This window comes from Dama dama, chromosome 4 (genome assembly GCF_033118175.1).
Source record: "Dama dama isolate Ldn47 chromosome 4, ASM3311817v1, whole genome shotgun sequence".
Lineage (NCBI taxonomy): Eukaryota > Metazoa > Chordata > Mammalia > Artiodactyla > Cervidae > Dama > Dama dama.
In genome coordinates, this window is record NC_083684.1 from 65,214,764 (window position 1) to 65,222,175 (window position 7,412).

Here is a 7,412-nt window from a genome sequence, read left to right on the forward strand (position 1 = left end):
CCTGCAGTGTGTTAGAATCAAGAGGTAGGGTCCTCTCAGGCCAGATGCTGAGACTGAGGTTTGCATGCGTTGGTTGATTGGGAAAGTCATGATCACACCTGTGGAAGAAGGAAGAAAGTGGAATTGGGAAGAGGACTGTTACCCTGCAGTGTGTTAGAATCAAGGCCTGAGCTGAGCCCACAGGGAGGGATGGGTGCATTGGTCCTGGAGGTGGGATCCAGACGGTTCCCCACAGCATCGACTCCATGGAGTGGATTTTGTGATGTCTTTTGGAGGAGCAAAAATCATTATGCAACCTGTAGAATAACTTTGGTAAAATCCCGGAGATGATTTTGTTGCTTACTTTTAGTATTTTCTGTTATTTTCAGTTGTAATGAAGAAGGTTTCCGGTGCATTTGGAAGGGAAAAAAGACCTTGGAGTGTATCTTTGGAAGATGTTGAAGTCTCACTGGGGCATGTGCATCAGCCTACACATCTGCTTTTTATTATTAGACTTTGGAGATGACAGCTTTTGGGCTGGCTGAGGTCACTGTGACTGATAGGAAGCTGTCTTGAATCCGGTTTGCTCCTTGGGCGCCTTCATGTGTACTATTTCATCATAAATGCATGAGTTGTTAAACCTTGGAATCTTTCTGGGGATTGCGTAGCACGATGGATGGATTATTACTGAATGTGTGGAGAGTGTGTTGAACCAGATGAAATTTCCTAAGGGTCTTTCAACCTAGAAGGAAAATGGTGCTAAACTTTGATTGCAGAGGTCTTTCATTAGGGAGGGGCTGTGATATCTCACGATGTAAGGAAGGATCGGGCTCCCCAGGTGGTGCTAGTGATAAAGAATCACCTGCCAATGCAGGAGACATAAGAAGCTCAGTTTGATCCTTGAGTTGGGAGGAGGGCATGGCAACCTACTCCATGGGCAGAGGAGTCTGGTGGACTACAGTCCATAGGATCGCAGAGTCAGACATGACTGAAGCGACTTAGCTCACAGGCACAGGGACGGATTATTCGCAGACTCCGAGGACCATCAGCTCCATAGCAATCTGTAGTACAAAGCCTTATTCTGGAGATGATGCACCTGCTATTTCTTGCTGCCAGTGCAGGGGGTTCTCTCCATGTCTTTCCAAATCACATGCATGTGCCACATACTTGCACAGTACAGATAAACAGGAATTCTTGTGAATGGTTGGTGGGAATGTAAACAGTATGGAGGATCATCAAATATTAAAAAGAGAACATGCAAGGATCTCAGAGCCTCACTTCTGATTATATACCCAAAGGAAGCAGAATGAGTATATTTTATTAAAATACTTATTTATTTGACTCCAATGGGCCTTAGTTGTGGATCACGAGATCTGTTTTGCATCAAGCAGGACCTCTCACCGTGGCCCTGGGGGCGCTGGAGGATGCCGGCTCTGCCTTTGCGGTACCTGGGCTTAGTTGCTCTGCTGCGTGTGGGATCTTATATCCCCAACCAAGGATTGAACAAGGACTGAGTCCCCTTTGTGGCAAGGCAGATTCTTAACCTGGAATTCCTGTGACCACCAGGAATGTCCTGTGAAAAATCAGTATTCTGAAGGAGTTACCTGTATTCGTATAACCAGTATTTCTTTATTCACAACAATCGTTTTTCTTCAAACAACACAGTTTTCTCCATTTCAGTTCTTCATAACATAACTAGTAATGCCCCAAAGGCTCTCAAGGTTGAAAGAATCTATTAGAGTTTCTTTGCATGGTGAAATCAAAGAATAGTTAATTTGGAGGTTGTAGACTAATAATTTGCACTAGAGTTATTGTCTCCATACTCTGTCCATAGTGGAGCTTTTATAGACTCTGGCCCCCTAAAACCTACTCCCGTGTTTATGGATGTTCCCATATGATATTTCCCAATGTCCTCTTTTGTTCCCAAATAAAACCAATAGTATGCACCTGATTTACATGAAGTGAAAATAGGAAAATAACCATGTAAAATATTAGGAAATAAACTTCAGAACTAAGGTTAAACATGGTATCTCTTTTTGACCTTGGAGAATTCTGAGGTAATTTCTTTTTGATTACTTATTTATTACTGGCTGAACAGTTGTGGCTCAGGGGCTTAGTGGCTCCACAGCAGGTGGGAATTTCTGGACCAGGCATTGACCCCTCGTCTCCTGCATTGGCAGGCCGAGTCCTTCTCACTGAGTCACCAGGGAAGTCCCAGAAATAATTGGGAATGCACACTACATGGTGGCATTTTTTGTTTGTTTGATAAACTGGAAATTTCATACATTCGATCCCCAGCATTTTTGTTCTTGTTACTTTGAAGTCACCGAAAGCACCGAAACCAAACCCAAAGTTTGGTCGTGATACTGGGAGAGATGATGTGTTATGAGAATGTTTGTTAACTGATGAAGCTTTCTAGTCGGAGCACTATAGACTTCCAACCTGATGGGAATTTCTCAGCCTGCCCAGATAGGCATCATAGAAAGCAGTTGGTTTTAAAGTCTAAAGGTATCAGTAGTCAAACATCAGAAAAACCACAGTGAGACTGTTTAACAGAACACTGAATGCTTACTCATGCTATGAATGTTACATTCCTTTTCCTGCCATACAGATGTGTTCCATTGTCCTATATGGTTGTTGAGGATGGTAGTAAATTACTATTTACCTGTTTTACTAAACAGAAAAATTACTATTTACTATCTGTTGCCTAAGACATTTTTACACTAGCCTAGTGAACAGTAATGTTTGGAAATATTTAGTATTAATAAATACTAAATAGAAGTCCAGTTTTCCAAAGGATATGAAAATGTTGATGTAACATTAGAAAATTAATAAGTGTGCTCCATAGTTCCTTGTCAGCTATAGTAGAATTTCCTTTTTGTTGAGTTTTTAATACTGTGATGGTGTTTGCCATACCTCAGCATGAATCGGCCATAGGCATTCGTGTGTCCCCTCCCTCCTCCCCCACGCTATCCCTCCAAGCTGTCACAGAGCAGTGGCTCTGGATGCGCAGTCACATATCAGACTCCCACTGGCTATCTATTTTGCATATGGCAATAGATATGTTTCAATGAGATTCTCTCAAATCATGCTACCCTATTTCTTTTGTATTTTCAAGTTTTTCCTTAACGTTCTTTTCTCTGTCCACGTGTTGTGACCGAGATTTAAAGTTTAATTTACATTTCTTCTCTGCCTTCCACTAACAAATACATAAGTCAGTGGATTATTTTGAGACTTTTGTCATGTGAAAATGCACATAAGACAATGACAGGGAACACAGTAGCTGCCCTATAAACATGAAGAAAGTTCCTTCAGGACTTGAGTTCAGTCAGTTAATACACATAGAAATATTTATAAATAGTGCAAAGTTGGTGATAATTTTGGTGAAAATAAGTTGGAATGTCTTCTCAAGGTGTTATTTTCTAGTCTCCTTTGTTGTTCACATCTGACAGAGCTTTTGGAAACAGACAGCAAAGAAAAGAGAGGATATATAGTTCTTAAAAAAATAAAAACTGCCTAATTACCGTCAAATGAACATCTAGTAATTTTTGACATTCCATTACGTTGAGGAAGTATTCACTTATATATTATGATGTAAACACGTTTTTCTCAAAAGCATTTGAGTCTATGTCATCCTAAGCATGGAACAGAAACAGTTTCTATAAAGAAGAACGTAGTTCTCATTACAGGAAATATTTTCTCTCTTCTTTAATAACTTAAGTTTTATCTTTGGCTGTGCTGGGTCTTCACTGTGCCCCTGGCTTTTCTCTCCTTGTGGTGACGAGGAGCTATAAATTCTGTACATAAAATACAGAAACGTGGCTGGTGTTTGGTTGGAGACTGGCATTCTGAATCTCCTTGTTTTGGTCGGTCCAGATCACTCAATGTCTTTTTTTTCTTTCGGCTGTGCTGAGCCTTTTTTGCTGCACGTGGGCTTTCTCTAGTTGCAGCAAGCAGGAACCACTGATTGCTGCGCTGGCTTCTCACTGCTGTAGCTACTCTTGTTGCAGAGCACAAGCTTTAGAGCACCCGCTCAGTACTTGTGTTGCTCGGGCATAGTTGCTCCAAGGCACATGGTATCCTCCCAGACCAGGGATCAAACCTGTGTCCAGGCATGGGATGATGGATTCTTTATCACTGGACCACCAGGGAAGTGTCAGTGAGTGGCTTTCAACTGAGCAAATCCCACTGTCTTTCAGCCAGGATCCTCCTGTGTCTTTTAACCATTAATACCCTGCCAAATAAAATTTGGGGTCATCACTGCATAACTGGGAGATCTGAAAACCAGGAGAGACTCGCCTAAACTTACCTGGACTTCCTGAGGAGGAGGATGGGCCCAAGAGGCTGTTGCTGATTTACCAAGGCTACTATGTCTGAAGCTCAGAACGGTACCTGTTTTTCTCCAGCCTGCATTCCCCTCAGGGTGCATTGTCCTTGGGCCGCTGCAGTGACTAATAAGCTTGATCTTTGAAGAAGTGGAATGTCAAGATAGTTTTGTCCTTACAGGTTACTATGAGGTGTTACTAAGAGCTGTGTGTTTCACATTCCAGCTTGTCACCCCTACACAAAGCCAGTTCTTGTTTACTTAATCTGCTTAAATTAATTCTAATTACAGGAATATTTCTGGGTCCAGCCACCACCGCACATCAACCCCCACCCACCCCTCCCCACCTCCAGCCCAGTGACCCCACCAGGTTTCAGTTCCCAGACTGAAGTGCTTCAGCCTCATCAGCAGGAATCATGTTAAGAGGATAATTCCAACGCAATTATCCCACAGAATTTTAAGTTTTTACTTTAAAACTGTTACAGTTATTAGAATCAATGATGCAACACAAGACGGGAAATACCCTCAGGTACTTCTAAACCCTGACAAGATACCTGGGACCCATAGGAAGAACACAGCAGGTGTCCGCTCGGCCCCGCCCCTCACACGCCCAGGCGCAGGCGTGTGTCCTAAGCCCCGCCCCTCCCTGTTCTGGTACCAGTGGCTGAGGAGTTTCAGTCTCCGCTTAGATGCAAGCCATTCTGCAGCAGATTCCTGATGCCCAGACTTGGTAGGTGCGGCCGACCATTGGGAACCTGAGGTAGTTGTTTGTTTTTGTTTTTGTTGTTAAGCTGCGCCCGTGGGGTCCCCTCTCCTCCCTATCCGTGGTCTCCAGTCACTTCGCACCTCCCTATTCTCCGGCCCCTTCCTCTAGCCGAAATAAATTAAGTCGTTGGTGTGAGAAACCCAGCGTCTCATTTCCTCTCGAGGTAAGATCCTGAGGTAACACATACAGTGCACGAAATACGTAGTAATTTATAAGGAAAAGGTCATTTTAATTTTGACATGGCACTTGATAATTTTATAAGTATCAAATCACGTGTTCAGGAACTAGTTCAGAATTTCAGCTTTGGGACTGGTGCTGGAGCTGGAGTTCGTTCTTGAGTGTTAGAGAGGCGTATTACTGTCCTTTTCTGTTTTATATGACCATGGTAGTAAATTGACTACTATTCATTTCAGGAGGTTATTTTCAGTGATGCTGGTTAGTTGTATGAGCATTAGAATCAAAGAGAAATATAAAATGTTCGCAGTGCTCAGTCAGATGTCTTTGAGCTCCCCACGGACTGTAGCCTGCCAGGCTCCTGTGTCCCTGGGATTTCCCAGGCAAGAATACTGGAGTGGGTCGCCGTCAAGTCGCTCAGTCCTCTCGGACTCTTGGCAACCCTATGGACTGCAGCAGTCAGGGATCCCTGCCCTTCACCATCTCAAGGACTTGCTCAAACTCCTGTCCATTGAGTCCGTGATGACATGCAACCATCTCATCCTCTTTTCCGCCTGCCTTCCATCTTTCCCAGCATCAGGGTCTTTTCCAATGGAAAGAAACATTAGAGATGTAATGAGTGTGATAAATTCTTCAGTGTACTTTCAAGCCTAACTTGCCATCAGATGATGTACAGAGGTGAGAGCCCTTGAAAATACAATTGAGGTTGCAGTGCTTTTGGCAGTGGTTCATGTCTTATGCTTCATGAGAATATTCACACTGGATCGAGCGCAGATGATACTGAATGTGGTCAGGCCGTTGAAAATCTACTCATTCTAAAAGAGTTCATCACCAGTGCCAGGAATGTGAGCAACCTTTTCTCATTGGTGCCCCTTGCACCAGTAGTCAAGTTGTACTGCACCAAACAGTACTAATGTACTGAAGTTTGAATAGCTTTTAGGTTGTGCCTTAGATTTACCAAATACTTCATGATTTAAATTGCAGTGGATATGGCAAAGCTTCATGTTATTGTTCATTTATCACTAGATGGCAGAATATTTATCGTGAAGAGAAAGCACACAGATGTAAAGTGTGTGGCAAGACTTTTACCCAAAGATCACAAGTTGGGGAACATACTGGAGCCACACATCCCAAATGCAATAAGTGTGGGAAAACCTTTACATTGAGTTCAGGTATTAGGACTTGAGCAATCTGATCATGAGAATGTTCAGTTTCTGACCGTGGAGCCTAGCCATGATGAAAGCTCAGTTTATGAGAGTCTTTGGGATGGACTGGATACAGATCCCAAGTGCCAAGTCCTAGTGATGGGAGCTTCAGATCATGCTGAGGATTTTGACTCAGCTGTGAGGAAAAGAATGCCTACGAGATTTCATATCAAACAGCCTGCTCTGAAACAAACCTAAGTGTGGGAGTTGGCTACTAGAAGTGTATCTAAGAAGATATTGCTATTTTGACATGTGTTTTTGAAAATTAGTGTAATCTGCCATTTTTAAAATATTCTGAAAATGTTGATTTGATCCCATGATTTGATGGGAGTATGGAGTTCATCCATAAATCCCAAATCTTCGGAAGACTGTATTTTTCAGACTTTGTTACCCACATTTGAGAGAACGTTGTTGTTCAGTTGCACAGTCATGTCCGACTCTTTGCAACCCCATGGATGGCAGTATGCCAGGCTTCCCTGTCCTTCATCATCTCCCAGAGCTTGATCAACCTCATGTCCATTGAGATGATGATGCTATTCAACCATCTCATCCTCTGTTGTCCCCTCCTTCTCCCACTTTCAATCTTTCCCAGCATCAGGGTCTTTTTTAATGAGTCGGCTCTTCACATCAGGTGACCAAAGTATTGGAGCTTCAGCTTCAACATCAACCCTTCCAGTGAATATTCAGGATTGATCTCCTTTAGGATTGACTGGTTTGATCTCCTTGCAGTCCAAGGGACTCTCCAGAGTCTTCTCCAACACCACAGTTCAAAAGCATCAGTTCTTTACCACTCAGCCCTCTTTATGGTCCAGCTCTCATATCCATACATGACTACTGGAAAAACCGTCGCTTTACTATACAGACCTTTGGGCAAAGTAATGTCTCTCCTTTTTAATATGCTCTCTAGATTTGTCACAGCTTTGGAAAATAAAGACCTAAAATATATTACAACTTGCAAATAGAA